General features: G+C 42.1%; 1 long non-coding RNA gene across 1 annotated transcript; it reads left to right on the forward strand.

The window, feature by feature from the left end:
- Nucleotides 1-6,527: 6,527 nt before the first annotated feature.
- Nucleotides 6,528-10,750, forward strand: LOC148124427 (uncharacterized). Its single transcript, XR_015740375.1, has 2 exons — nucleotides 6,528-7,411; nucleotides 8,929-10,750. It is a non-coding gene; the product is annotated as an uncharacterized LOC148124427 (long non-coding RNA).
- Nucleotides 10,751-16,024: the final 5,274 nt, after the last annotated feature.

Here is a 16,024-nt window from a genome sequence, read left to right on the forward strand (position 1 = left end):
TGTGACATCCCCAAACCCCTTCCCAGATCCTCCCTATCTTCAGCTGCCTCTACAGGGCAGCCTTATCCTCCAGATCCGTCTGGATCGGAGGCACCAAGACAGTGAGCACAGCAGGGATCGCGGAGAGACGTGAATCCCTGCTGTTGCCGAAGCCTGGCAACCCGGAAATTTTGAATTTCATGCTCCTTTTTGTACTCTATTCCATATCTTATACTATTTTACATTTTCTATATATTTTTCCCCTCTTTTAATTTTCTCAATTTTATTTTGATTATCTCATCTCAATTCAAATCATTATATTTATACTTTTGTCTGTTCTGTTTCAATTTCATCTTTTCTCATTAAACAAATTTTCTCCTGTAGTTACTAATTGGCGTATGACACCTTTATATCTTTTAATTACATCCATTAACTCTTATTTAAACTTCAATATATACCTTAAGTTTATGACCTTCAATATAATACATAATACATAACTTCCAATCGAATCCTGCTTGGTACATTCTTATAATACACACTATATTCTTAAAAAAAAAAAGAAAGAAAGATTGTAAATATATGTAATTATAAACGCTCATTCCATTCCAGTTCAGTTCTATCATTCATAATCATTAAAATTTAACATCTTTAACACTTCTTTTCAATTAAATATCATACTTCCTTAAAAACACATATAATCTCCATAATTAATTTTTCCCTTATTTCTCTTCATGTTTTATAAATCATTAAATATACCTTTTGTTACACTTATTTATTGACAAGCATTCCACTGAATTACGATAGCTATTTTATCAGACATTTTAATCATACATTGTTTCATATTTTCTAAAATTATTTCTGTTTCTAATATAACCATACTATCTTATGTACCTTTGCAGAATCCCCTTTTCCATTAAGTTTTCACCCATTATCTCTAAATAGGCCCTGTTTCGCTATATTTTGCTTCTGTCCTTTATAACTTCTTTTCCTTTCTTTCTTCCCTCTCATCTTCTCCCTCCCCTTTTTACCCCCTTGTCTCTCTACTTCTAATTTTCTCTTCTGCATTTCCCTCTTCTGTTGCTTTCTGATTTTATACTTATTTTTCACTCTATTTTTTTTGGGGGGGGGAGTTGTTTTTCCCAATCTTAAACTTTCCATTCTCTTTCCCCGCTTTCCTTTTTTTCCCCCATCTAAGATTACTTGTTCATTAAAAATGACTTTTTCTTTGTCGCAATCTTCTTGTTCTGCAGGCATTTCTTGTTGTTTCTCATAATTCCAAATCTCCATTTCTAAAAACTGAAATACAAAGCCAAAAGAACCTCTCCCTTCTTGTTCATCTTCTTTTTACTTTTTAAGTTCCATTTTCAGTTCTTCTAAAAGTGGAGCCATTTTAAACAGTTTTAAATAACCACCCGATTGATTTTAGTCATTCAAAACAACCAAGAATCCAGAAATAATCAAGTAATCCAGATAGTCCCGAGTTATATCTTCTTATTTCTTTTTCAACTTTCTCTTCCTGGGGTTTTTGTTGCGATATTTCAGTTAAAATGTATCTTTTGGAAGTCTTGTTGAGATTTTGCTGTAAATTCTTTTTTAATTCCAGGCAGTCTCCTCCCTTCCAGATCCTGCCCTTTTATTCTTTTTCTCTCCTGTTTTCAAAAGCATTTAATTATCCAGAAATCTTTATTATCCCTTTGACTTTTTATTTTCAGCATTAAATGCCTATCGACGTCAAAGTGGATTTTTTTTCCAATTTCTTGCTTAAGTCTCTTAGCTGTCAGTATAGGAAAAGGAGAAAACCAAATCTTTTCCCTTTTCTCGCTCCTTCGCAGCTTAAAAATCTTCTTAGGGAACAATGTTATTGTTTTTTAATAGTTTCAGTTCCAGGGTACCTTATTTTTTGCTTTTGCTGTTTTACCCGGTCAACCAAAACTTTCTCTTCTTATCTTCCTCCTGAACATTCTTTTCCGGTCGAGTTCTTCTTCGTGGTGGCCATTTCTGACCACCACTGCAACCGCCTTCGGGAAAGGGAGTAATGGCCAGCTGGGGAGGAGAGATGCAGCTCTCCTCAACCCTGCAGGCAGTCTCCCCCCTCTTCACCACTTCTACAGGGTGGCTTAGCCCCGAAACCAGCCGGCTCGGGGCACTCTAGCGGCGAGCACGGATCGAAGCCTCGCAGAGATGAGGTTTCAGTCTGTCGCTGAAAAAGCTCAAACCGGAAGCCTCTAAACTAAACTATTTCTACTGTAAGTTACTGTAATTGTAAATCAAGTTGGACCTGATTTAATGGACCTCATTTTATGGTAATTAAGTGAATTCATGGTCATTAAGTGAATCCACTGTGATTGTAAATATAAACCTATTCTTCTGAATGGACATTTTGGTGCAAACTGCAACCTTAGGACACCACAACCAATGGTAAATGGCAAGCACCCAAATTGCCATCACATGTCTATGGGGCTGGTGTGATAGTCATAAGTGCAAGTATCAGTCATAAGTGGAAGGAGAGGACATAAGTGGAAGGACTGGATTTTTTTAGCACTGTCGTAACTGTGAATGGTTACTAAATGAGTGAAGATACACATTTGAAGTTACACATTTGATCCAAATATCACATTGTTCTGAAATCCTCAATGGATTTCTCAATGAAAAAAAATCATATCATGCCAAGAAAAATCTTCATGAAATTCAGGTTAGTGGAGACTCTATCAGTGCAACTGATGAAGTGAACTGTAGCTCACAAAAGCATAGGTCTTTTAATCACATTTGCTAGTGATAACCAATTCCTGACTGAACAAAAGAATAACTTCTGATTTTAAGCTGTGCATCTTTGCTTGCCCATCTCTCCTGAGTGCTAAAGGTCTTTTTTCTTTCCACCCCTTTCTCTAGTGATAATTACCTTCTAATATTAATCTGAAGAAAGAAAACAGGAAATAAGATCTTAGTATCTATGGAAATTCTCAGTCCTCCAGGTCATGGTTGTCCCAAAGGTGCTTTTTCAGGAGGCAACTGTACTTTCTTGCTTTTTTATTGACGATGTTTTGCTTCTCAACCAAGAAGCTTCTTCAGCTCTGACTGGATGGTGGGGAATGGAGGGATTTATATTCCTTGTTGACAGCTGGTCGTTTGCACTATTTTAGCGAGTCATTGAGGCCACTTGGAGGTTTGTCTGTATCCTCAGGATCACATCAATGAATCTTTAAAAGAATGCAAATGACTAGCCGTCTGCAAGGAATATAAATCTTTCCGTTCCCCACCATCCAGTCAGAGCTGAAGAAGCTCCTTGGATGAGAAGTGAAACATTTGTGAAGAAAAAACAGAGAACAGTTGCCTCCTGAAAAAGCACCTTTGGGATAAGCTCTTAGTGGAAAAAGACATTCAGCTATCTTCTGTTCCTGATACTGTGCCTTACTCCGCCTCCACTTCCCTATGTCCGGGGGGCAGGTGGACATTAACATTCTCTACAGGCAGAGTCTGGTTGGCCCCTGCAGAGGGAGTGCTGTGTGGTATAGATATTAATTAAGAACCTCTTAGGAGTCAAGAATTGGATGTCTCTACTTATAAACCTTGCTTCAGCTTATGGTTTCTTCTCAGGAGGAAAGCAGAGTATTCACTGAACTCCAATGGTAAACGTCTTGCACTCTAAAAACTCATGTATTTGTCAATTGCTTCCTCTATGTATGCCCAGAGTGAAAAGGAAGTACTGTAAAGGAAAATTGCCAATGAATGGAAGGGTAGAGATAAAGAAGGCAAAAAGAGGGTTTACTATCCTCTGTCCAAAGTGTGCGCCTCTTTTGCACTTTTTGCACAGAGATATGTCTTGTTGGTACTTTTCTTCAGAGGTACGTCTGCACGGATGAGTAAGTAGCTCACACTTATCAGCTGTCTTCCGATAACCCTGTGATGCTACTATTTTTGACATCATTTCTATCTCACAATAGCTGAAACTTTCTTCTTTACTGTGTAAGAAGCTAGGCTCACAATTGTGTCTACTTGCCAAGATTTTTTTAAAAATGCCTATGGTATCATATGAGAGCTATTTTATACATAAAATGCTAAAGGCTAATACTTTAATTCCTCTATAATAGCTTCTTAACTAAAAGACTGTAAAACATTGAGCGTCAGATGGTGCAGAAAAAAGTATTGTTAAGTATCCATAGATGTTACTTCGCTATTTTATTACTCTGATATTTGATCCCAGATTGTTTTTCTCTTCAGTGAGACGTTTTCCATTTTGTACATTGATTTTCCCAATGTTAAAGGGATTATGGGGAGAACTAGCTTGTGAAGAAAACAGCTCAATTCAACTGTTGTGCTGTCCCAGCCAGTCTATGGGAATTGGATATCTATATCTATCTATGGGAATTGGATGCTATCTGCATCATTTGGAAAGGAAAGGCTGTGTCTCAAAGGCGAAGGAAAGGCTGTGTCTCAAATTACACCTCCCAACTGGAAGATTCCATTTGTAAAACAAAGGGAGGAGCCAGAGTTTACCCATCTGCCCTGCTACAATTTTTAGTAACTGAGGACAATCTGCTATCTTTTTCTTTCTTTTTTCCTTCTGAGACAAAGACTGTATCTAGCTCGCCAGATGCTTCAACAGGAAGTCAGTCATTAAAATACCTCATCAGACCCCTTGTCTTAAACTCTCTACATGCTGTTTGCATGGTGGGAGGGGCTGGAGTTCGCCACATGCTACAAACAAAGAGCTTTCTAACCCACTCCCCTCTTCTCTGCTCAACTTCCAAAAGAAACCATTTGGCTGCTAGGAGGAATCCCTCCCCTTCTTTCTCTATCCACCCACAGATGATCAGGAGTCTGTCTGGATTACAAAGAGGAATTTTAACAGGACTCTGTAAGATTTCTGAATCTGGTACTCAAAGAAAAGTCTCCCTGTGTTTCCAATACGTGTTTGCATTGATAACTCCTTTTGAAATTATTGTGAACATTTAATCAATTTAATTCAAATATTTCCTACAACCTACCAGCTCCATCTGGTAGTCAAAAAGAAATTTACAGTGAAGTCATTTTATTTTATTTTCAAGAGTGGGCAAGGGGTCCCCGCTCCTTTTCTCTTCAGCCCACTGCTCCCTTCTGGTGGTCAACAATTTTTTTTCCCCTTATGTGATTTCCCCCCACACACACACACAATTTATCAAATATTGACCAGGGTGATTATGAAACTATTGCGCACCATTTAACCAACTTACTTCAAAGGTTCCAAGAGTAACTGCAACCTAATATGGCCATAGCAACAGCGTCTTCCAGACCCTCTGCTGCCACCTTGTGAAGCAAGTGACCCTTATAGGCATATTTTTGCATTCTGCCCTCAAGTCTTCAGGCTACGCTGCACATATTTCTGCATTCAGCCCTCTAGTCCTCAGACTTTGCGACGCAACCTCTAGTGCCCCCTTTTGTCGCAAGCTTACACTGCACCCTAGAAGCAGCCATACCATGTGCTGTGCTAGCATCGCCCAGACTCTGCAGTGCCACCTATGTGCTCAAGTATTAAATCCAGCAGCAATTCTACCTTCTGCCAACTGCTTGCAGTGTACCCTATTACAAAAAAGGAATTGCACAAAAACCACTAAAATTTTCCAGAATTTTTCCTTTGCCAATTTGAAGCATGGCAACTTCCTCAGCCATGACAGATGTCTCTGATGTACCAGAAGACCCAAATACTCCACCCACCCTTGATGTAAACATGGAGCCTGGCTCCCAACAACCGCCTTTAGATGTCCAACCCAATGGAGAAGCCGCGATACCTCTGAAAACCTATGACCTCAGAAAGAGTAAGAAGCTTACTGAATGGAAGAACTCTTGAAGAACGATTGGCAGCAGCAATATTGCCGCTACACAGACTCATGGGTGAAGCTTGAGAAGATCTGTGATGCCCCAATAGATAAGCTGCCCCCGAGTGTGGGAATAAACTTTGACTTGGGTATTGGGTAATGATTAGTCTAAGACCTTATACATACATGCTTGCTTAAAGGTCACTGAGATCGTGTAAGGAAATTCAAAACAAACACTAGAAACAATCAAGCAGCTCAGACAACTGTAAACAAGTCTGTACTATATCTAATTATTGTAATCCACAATGTGACTATACTTGCTATTCTTACCATGTACTAAAATCTCAATAAAAGGGAGCACTGGAATTTGCTCTGGGCTCTCATCCCAAGAACACTCGCTTGTGTCTCATCTTTTCCATGAGAGACCACCACAAGTGGTGACCCCGACGTGATCCACTGCAGGGGGTACGTGTCCGGACCTCTGTGTTTCCTCGCCTGGAATAGGTAAAGTACGTACTTAACTATTGCTGGACAATAGGATTTTTCAGGAAACATGGGGGGGAAACTTTCTTAGCCACAGGAATGTCATGTTAGTGAGCTGTTGAAGTTAGTCAGGACAAATTTCTTTATCTTTAAATCATCCGGAGGGGAGCATATAGTTCTTTCAAAAGGTAATGTGAAAAAGCTGCTGCAAGAGATCTGGCGGCAATGCCCCTGGTACTCAAAGAAGGGCTCTTTAAAGTTAGACACGTGGAGGAGAAACCCCAGCCACAAATGGGAAAAGTTCAAGCAATGATGCATCAGGCTTTTAATGAGGGGAAATTAGAGCCTGATGAGATTCCCCAGATGAATTTGTTTCCAGTTAATAGGCAAGTGAATGCTCAAGGCAACATGCAGGCGGAATGGGTTCCGATTCCGTTGGCAGTACTTAGGGAAATCAAGAAAGCCGTTAAAGATTACGGTATTTAAAGTCCTTTTACAAAGGGTCTCCTGACAAGTTTGGCTACCTCACGCATGATTCCTAATGACTGGAAAGATTTAATGAGAATGATATTGAGCTCTACTCAGTATGTGGTTTTTGATTCAGAGTACCAAAGGGAAGCTATCACTAGGGGACGAAATTCGGGGGGACTGTATAAGCCAGACCAAATCTATGGGGCAGGCTTGTTTGAATCCACTGCTGATCAAGCTACTAATTTGCCTGATCACGCCCTTCCCGTGGTTCTGGCGGCTGTCCTTGGGGCGTTGTCCCACATCCAGGATGTGGGAACCCCGGCACGGTCTTTTTCTCAAATTAAGCAAACAGCATCTGAGTCTTATAACGATTTTGTGGAAAGACTACAATTGGCTATTACCCAGCAAATCTCCAATGAGGAAGCGGCAAAGGAACTTTTGCTGAGATTGGCAGTCGAAAATGCAAGCGCTGACTGCAAGCGTATCTTACAGCCTTTGGTGGCTAGAGGTGAGGTTACTCTGGCTGATCTGTTAAAGGCATGTGCAGTGGTGGGTTCTCAGGCTTACAACAGGGAGACTTTGGCTATGGCATTACAAAAAGGGATGAAACCTACGGGGAACTGTTTTAATTGTGGGAAGCCTGGCCATTTTAAAGCCCAGTGCCGAGCCCCTGAGGGGGGAATGGCGTTTAACAAAAAAAAATAAGGAAGTCCGCCCGAAGTCAGTCTGTCCGAAATGCAAAAAAGGGTTTCATTGGGCAAATCAATGTCGCTCTGATCAGAACCAAAATTCAGGAAACTAAATTTGGGGCGTGCAGCTAGCCCCGCTCCCAAGGCTGTTACAAAGGCATCGCCTGCAACTACATTTTGCAGAATACTCCCAGAAAAACAGTTTCTATTATGGCTATGCTTTATAGTGAGTTAATCATCAAAGGCCGGAATCGCAGTATACATTTATATGACATAGATCTAGTTCAGTTATTTTTACCTATCTCCCTCACTTTGTGGGAAACTTGGTATAGGCAATCCATTGAATTGCAAATTGCTCTTGAAAATTGGCCAGGGAAGATTTCTTGCCATACCCCCAGTGACCCCCATTTCCAGTTGCTTCGAAACGTATCTGTAAATTTTAATTCAGTTATTGCTAAGCAGCCAATTGAGGACATGACCGTTTATGCAGACGGTGGTAAGACCTACGGCGCTTGTGTATGGAGACAGGAAGGGGTATGGAAAACAAAGATTACCGCTCCTCAGCAATCAGCACAAAGGGCTGAATTAGCTGCTGCTATTTTGGCCTTACAGGAATTTGCGCAAGAACCGCTAAATCTAATTGTGGATTCTCTTTACGTTTATCAATTGATACTTAACATTGAATTTGCTTATCTTTCCCCATCTGTTGATGCTAATCTTATGAGTTTGTTTTTAGCCCTGCAAAGCTGTCTTCATTCTCGCACACATTCTTTGCATATCGCACATATTCGCAGCCACCAGCCACTTCCCAGGGAGCTGCAGGAAGGGAATGACGTGGCCGATGTGGCCACCTTGGCCATGTCCTGTCTCTCGCTTTCCCCTGTTACTCTGTGGGACTCACATAGCTATTTTCATCAGAATGCCAAAGCTCTTTGTAAACAATTTGGTCTCACTGCTGCAGAAGCTGCAGCTATTATTCAGCAATGTCCTAGTTGCAGTGCCCAATCCAGTGCTCTTCCTCAAGGAGTAAATCCCCGGGGAACAGCTGCTTGTCATCTATGGCAGATGGATGTCACACAACACCCTCCTTTCAAACCATGGCACCATCTGCATGTCACCATTGATACCTATTCAGGATTTATTATGGCAACACCTCAACGAGGAGAGGCTACAAAACATGTAATCAACCATTGTCTCTGTACCTTCACACATGTGGGGCCACCAATGGAAATAAAAACCGATAATGGCCCTGCTTACATCAGCACCGCCTTTGCAGAATTTTGTCATCAATGGTCAATTATACATAAATTTGGCATTCCCTACAACTCCACTGGTCAGGCCATTGTGGAACGACCTAATCAGACACTCAAACAAGCACTCCTTCATATAAAAACAAAAACGGGGGAAGTGGATGGATATGGTTTGCCTTACATAAAAAACATTCTTAATATTACCTTATACACTTTAAATTTTTTAAACATGACAGGATCCCCTGCTGCTATGGCAGCCAGTAGGCATTTTGCTTCCTCCCCTTCTACAGGTACGCCAAGACTGAAAGTTCGGTATAGGAGACTGCCAGATCCAACGTGGAAAGGACCTGTCCTGCTGATAACTTGGGGCCAAGGATACGCTGCCACTGAAGATGAGGGGAGAGTTGTTTGGGTTCCTGCTCACTGTGTGCATCCTTATCATCAGCCAAAGGGGCAAGGGGGTGGATTTGGGGGAATGGAAAAGAAACACGTTGATCCAGGACATGGAGAAGCTAGCAAACCTTTATAAAAACACTGATTGTTGTGTATGTATGCACATGCCAACTCCCAAAACATCAGGGCTTCCAATGGTTGCAGTACCTCTGGCCAAAGGCGACTGGTATAAGGGACAATGCTATGGTTGTTCGGGGATGTGGTCTAGCAGTTGGACTCCAAGTAACATAAATATCTTACACCTTGGAAGTCGGATCCAAGAGGTGGCGGGTATCTGCTGGACCCACAATGAGACGGTAGAGAATATGACTTACTTGGGAACATATCCGTTTTGCAACAAAACAATTGTTATTGGCAATGGAAGTCGGGTTTATCCGGATGACATGAAAACTAAAAATCTTACTTACTTTGTACATAACATTTCTAAATTTGATATCACATCTTTGATCAATGAAAATGGGTGTCCATATATTCCTGCCACATGCTGTCCCACCACGGAAGAAAACCAGCTGCCTAAATGTGCAAATGGGAATAACGCACCATCGTCCACTTATTTGGCTATGTTAATGGAGTCCTTTGCAAAACTAATCTATGCTGAGCCAAATAAGGTTGGTCATCTCCTAGGAGTAAATCTATGGTTGCTGTGTGGACGGATGGCCTATGATCGCATGCCAGCACGATGGAAAGGGGTCTGCACCTTTGGGAAAGTAATCCCATCTCATGTCATTTTAAAATCATTGCTCATATCCGCAATGCGCGGTCTGCAACGGAAGTAAACTCTGTTTTGACCCATGACTACTGGACACAAATATCAAGGGGAGTTATTCCCCCTTTAGGAGTCATGATGAACTATAGAGATTTACATCGTTTAAACAATTGGACAGTTACTATGTTTAAAGACACCATTAAAACGCTAAAGCTGCTTGAAGAAGAGCAAGGCAAAATTCTTGACTTTGTCCTGCAAACCAGATATGCGGTGGACACTATTTTGGCTGCGCAAGGGGGAGTTTGCGCTGTGGTTCATACGCATTGTTGCATGTATATCTCTGATTATTCTCCAAACATTACAGCTACTATACAGCATATGGAACAAACCTTGAAGGAGAATCCATTACAATCGGAGGGTGAGGGACTGGACGTGTGGTCTGCACTTTGGTCCTGGTTGCCAGATGGTTCATGGATTCGTAACCTAATTGTTGGAGTGATATTGCTTATTATATTTTCTCTTTGTGTATGCTATTGTATCCAATGTCTCCCTGGACTTTTAGGAATGTGTCGGGTGAAGCCTACGGAAGGAGAACTGCTGTTGCAGATGGCGAAAAGCTACCGAGGCATCCGCGATCATCAAAAAACTAAAACAGGGGAGATGTGGGAATAAACTTTGACTTGGGTATTGGGTAATGATTAGTCTAAGACCTTATACATACATGCTTGCTTAAAGGTCACTGAGATAGTGTAAGGAAATTAAAAACAAACACTAGAAACAATCAAGCAGCTCAGACAACTGTAAACAAGTCTGTACTATATCTAATTATTTTAATCCACAATGTGACTATACTTGCTATGCTTACCATGTACTAAAATCTCAATAAAAGGGAGCACTGGAATTTGCTCTGGGCTCTCATCCCGAGAACACTCGCTTGTGTCTCATCTTTTCCATGAGAGACCACCACACCCGAGAAACTCTGTACATTGCTAGATGACCTTGATGACCTTTTTGCACAGTGGAGATGCAGCAAAAACAACCTCAAATCCATCCAGTCAAAACTGGGTGACCCCAAACTCCTAATACACATCCAATACTTTAAGGAGTTTCACAAGGAACGCAAAGACTGTGTTGAAGAAAGCAAGACAGCCCTCCAGGCAGCGTTCCACAATGCGCTTCGGCAGGGATTAATATCAAAGGAGCAGGCCACATCCGACATAGCTCCTTGATCACATGCATCTTCTTCCCTCCATTCTAAACTGGCTAGATCCTAGGCAAGTTCTAGTGTCTCGCGCCAATTCTCTGCTGCTGGCTCCCACCATCCTTCCAGAACACCCTCCCGTCATAGCGGAGCATCTCAGGCCTCCAAAGCAGCAAGTTATGCTGAATGGGCTGCAGAAGCTGATGTAGAAGCTGCAGTAGCAGACGCAGAGCTAAGCGCCACAGAAGAGGTAGCATGGAAGAAGGCGGCAGTAGCAGCTCATCAAGCAGAAATAGCCAAAGCCCAGGCCAAACAACAGGCAGAAATGGCCAAATTGGAGTTGGCCGAATGGCTAAGAGACTCAGCAACAAAGACAGCATGGGCTGCAGCGTGGCAGAAGATAGCCGAAAACTCCTCCCTCCAATTCAACCTCGAAGACTTGGGAGAAGAGAGCCCAGATACACCGGTCAAAGCCTATGTAGATGAGCAGCACTCACTTCACAACGAGCAGATGCAACCGCCTCAGTTGGCAAGCAGTCTCCCACAACCAGAGAAACACAGGGATGAATCTCAACCACAGACTCTACATGTTAGTTACGCTACTGATGTACAACCTAAAATACAAGGTTCGCTTCCCTCCAACATCAAACCTTCCCCAACTGGTGTTGGAGATTCTCTTCCCAGCACCAGCAACCCTACTGCAACGTCTCACGCCCTGCTGGCTGAGCAACGTAGCCCACCATTGCTCACACCAACTTCTCAACAAGCTGACCTGCAACCAATCACAACTGCCACAATCAATCCACAGGCAGCAGCATTTCTGCCACAACCTCAATACCAATCCGGCTCCCAGGCACCACAAGGTAGCCATGCCCAACCTACACAGCAGCGTGACGCTTGACCATCGTCCCCAGTATGGGAGGACAACATCCTCTGTAAGTACTGGAAAGAAGACTACAACCCATTGCTGACTTACAACCCAAACCCACCCAATGAGAATCCAGGTGGAGAACCCTCTATGTCAATACCTCCTCCCAACTCAGCAAATGCTGAAGATTACTGGAGAATCTTGGCTGTACAGAGTGGAAAAATAAATTTGCATGCCAACTGAGTTTGCAGATTCTCTGACAAGCCAGACGACGAATATCTAGTTTGGAAGAAACTTTTCCTGTGCCCCATTCAGGCGGCATGCCTGAATCCTGATGAGATAATCGGACACTTGATACCATGGTTAGGGCCACAGTCTTCCGACATACTGAGGGCAATTTTGCAATCCCACTTAGACGACCCGGCTGCTGCCCTACGGTTATCATGGAAAAGGCTTGACGAACTGTATGATGCTCCCGAAGATGTAGAAGCAACACTCTTGGATAGCCTCAACAGTTTTCCTAAAATTCCTATTGACAAGCCTCGCTGAATCATAGACCTCTCTAACATACTTGTCCAGCTGATAACGGCACAATGGGATCCCAACTTACCGACACTTGCCTGTCTCGATCACATTGACACACAGAACAAAATTGTTCAAAAACTTCCGCAGGTGCTAATTGAAAAGTGGCTCCAGTTGACTGACATCTTCATGGCCAAGGGTTGCCACCTCTTTGTACCCTTCACACTTCTTGAAGAATTTGTCTCCCACCAAGCTAGTGTGCAACACATACTGAGCCCGTAGACTCAGAGCTGTTAGTCCTCCTAATACCAGAAGATACAACAGCAACCATATATTGCCCTCAAGCCCTATACATATTACCAGAGAAAGACCCTTCATGGTTGCCCATGACACTGAGATCGACTCCTCCTCCACACACAGTTGGGGAGAGATTTCATCCCATCCACCCCAGGTTAGAACTCCCACTACAAGGAGAAACCAGTTTTGTCCTATGCACAACACTCGTCACTCGCTGAACAGCTGCACTGGGTTTGCAGCAAAATCACTGTCTCAACAAAAAGAATTGCTAAGAGAGTACTAATACTGCTACAAGTGTTGTGAATCCAAACATTTGCCCAAATACTGCACAACCAAAGTGCAATGTCACATCTGCAAAAGTGACCAACACCCGACCGCACTGCATCCAGATGCCGAGCCACTATGGCAGATACCTCGTAACCCTCCTTCGGACAAGGAGCCTCAACGTAACACAGAAGCATGCAGGGCTTCTCGGCAGACTGACAAACTGCAACCAAAACCACATGAGTGTAAATTGCACAACACTGTGCGCCGACTCACCATCCCCTCATTCATGTCTTCCCATCTGCTTAGCCAAAGTGTACCCTGAAGGATGCCCCAAAGATGCCATAAAAATGTACGTACGGATAGACACTCAAAGCACCTGCATCCTGGCCAGACCTGCATTCTTCGACCTCTTTGAGGTACAACAAAACAAACTTCCCTTCACTGTATCAATGGGCCATGGACCAAGCACGATGGGGAGGAGAGCTACTGGACTTTGTATAGAGTCATTAGATGGAAGTACCCAATTCCCACTACCGCCCGTGTTTGAGTGCAATGGGGCAACAAACAACCGCAGTCAGATCGCAACACTTGAGGTCATAAGTAGCATTCCTCACCTACAGCACCTGGCTCTAGATCCTGAGGCTGATATCCTACTCTTGCTGGGAAATAATGCCCCATGCGCCTTTCTCTTCTCGGAGTCAGTTGGTGGTCCTGTAGACGGGCCAGTGGCCATCAAATCTCCACTTGGATGGGGGAATCATAGGATTGTCAGTGATGCCCAGATGCAGTCTCCAACCCTGGCAAATACCTTAGCACCATCCATTCCTCCCGCCTTCCGATGCCCTTTAGCACCACCAAAAACAAGAATGAAGTTCCAGACTCAAAGGCCACCACCAATCAGTACACGTTTGCTAGAACACCCTAAACGGCCAACAACCATCAGACATCCACTAAGACACTCTACATGGGCATATGCCTCTGCAACGCCCTTTCCAACAGCTTCCCGATGCCCTTTGACACTATGGAAGCAAGAGTACCGTTCCAACCTTAGAAGGCCACTAGACGCGACCTCCAAACTTTCACCTTTGCCACCAAGTGTACCTGTCCATCCTAAAAGTCCCCAGAGGTGACCAGCAGACTTGCACCAAGAGGCCGAACGTGAAGATTGAACCTCAAGCTTTGCATGCTTTGCTTTGTTTGATGCTTTATTAATGTTTACTGTTTTTTTTTCTTAGTTATATAGCTAATTGTTTATCTTAGTTATATAGTTATATGCTATTCAGTTAGTATTACTGTTTACTGCTTATCTTAGTTTATAGTTATTTTTTTTTTCCTTTTTCTCTTCTCTTAATAATGGAATTTACAATTCCAGGTGGGGAGTGTGCTGTCCCAGCCAGTCTATGGGAATTGGATAGTTACTTAGGAATTGTGAGCTGTCCCCTTAAGGGAATGCATCATGGGAAATGTAGTTAAAGGTATCCTGGAAAAATGTAGTTCATGTCACGTGGCCACATCTGTAATCCTGATTGGTCACTAGGTTGACCCTGGAGGGGCTGAGGGAGGTTTCCCTCCATTCTTGCCTGCACTCATGGACTGGTAACAGCTTTTCTTTCTATCAGTACATGATGGGTTAGGAAAAGAACCATTTTTTACTCTGCAATGCTGATATACAAAGGATTGATCATTATTGGAAGAGTTTCGTCACAAATGTGTTTGTGTTATGAAGATACCTGATGTACCAATAAATGTACTTTGTTATGAATGTTTTGTGGAATTATCTGCATCTGCATAGCCACAAATGCACCTCATGAGGCAGTTTTTTTCTACCTTATGCAAGTAAGCATTTGAACAAAAGCCAAAAGGCCCTTTGCGACTGACCTGAATACATTGGCTCAATTAATTTAGTTTAATAGTGTAAAAAATGAGATTTGAAACCTCTGAAGTGTTTTTAAAGAAGGCTTCAGAATGACAATATTTGCATTCATAGCATCGATGAGAGCAGGAGAAAAGTCATCTCATCACTTACAGAAGGAAAGAGGCGAAAGAAAAAAACACAGTTGATTTCCATAAATGGCTGTGTTGATTTGAATAAAGGAAAAAAGCTTCTGATGTAAATGAACTCTTGAATAACATCTATTTTCTCAGGACCTTGCTTTTTTTTTAAAAAAAAATCCTTGTTTTCTTTTTCTACTCAAGCAAAAGATAAGCAAAAAGCATTCAGGTGAATGCAGCATTTCACACAAAGTTGAGGTTTTTTCCAGCAGTGCAATGACACTAAATTAATCCAAATTCCTGGAGATATTAGATTATAATAGCTCCTGGTGCTTACTACTGTATAGCAATTGATTCCAGACTGCATCTTTTAACAGATGCCAAAGTTTCTGTTGAGGAGACATCTCTGCAGTGGCAAATACTACTCCAGAATTTTTCCAGTGTTGTGATTATTCACTGAAGTGCTAAAATACAATACAGCTATCATGGCCTCTCAAGAAAACTTTGAGACCATGAATTACAAAGCAGCCTTTTTATATAGAAGAGAAAGATGTGAAAAAAGAGAAGTGGAAGCAATAGATGAAAACTAATCAAGTAGAGAAACAATCTAGAACTAAGAAGAAATTTCCTGATAGTGAGAACAATTAATCAGCGGAAAAGCTTTCCTCCAGAAATTGTGGGTGCTCTGATACTGGAGGTTTTTAAGAAGAGATTGGATAACCATTTGTCTATAATAGAATAGGGTTGCTTGGCCTAGGAGTCCTCCAAGGTACCTTCCAACTCTGTTATTCTGTTAAGTTCTGTATCTTCTAAAACTTTTTTATCAATTATATTACACAATATATTGTCTTAGAAAAGATGAATTATGAAAGCAAATCTGATAGTTAAATATATTACCACATTGGTCTGCCTTCATGAGCAAAGGTGAGTTTATACCATTACAGGCAAACTCAACTTATAACCATAACTAAGTCCAAAGTTACAGTGGTAAATCATTGTTAAGCAGTCACCACATAACTGGGCTGATTTTACAACCTTCTTTTTTGCAGTGGTA

The sequence above is a fragment of the Pseudonaja textilis genome, chromosome Z (genome assembly GCF_049901715.1).
Source record: "Pseudonaja textilis isolate UNSWEBS1 chromosome Z, rPseTex1.2, whole genome shotgun sequence".
NCBI classification, from domain to species: domain Eukaryota; kingdom Metazoa; phylum Chordata; class Lepidosauria; order Squamata; family Elapidae; genus Pseudonaja; species Pseudonaja textilis.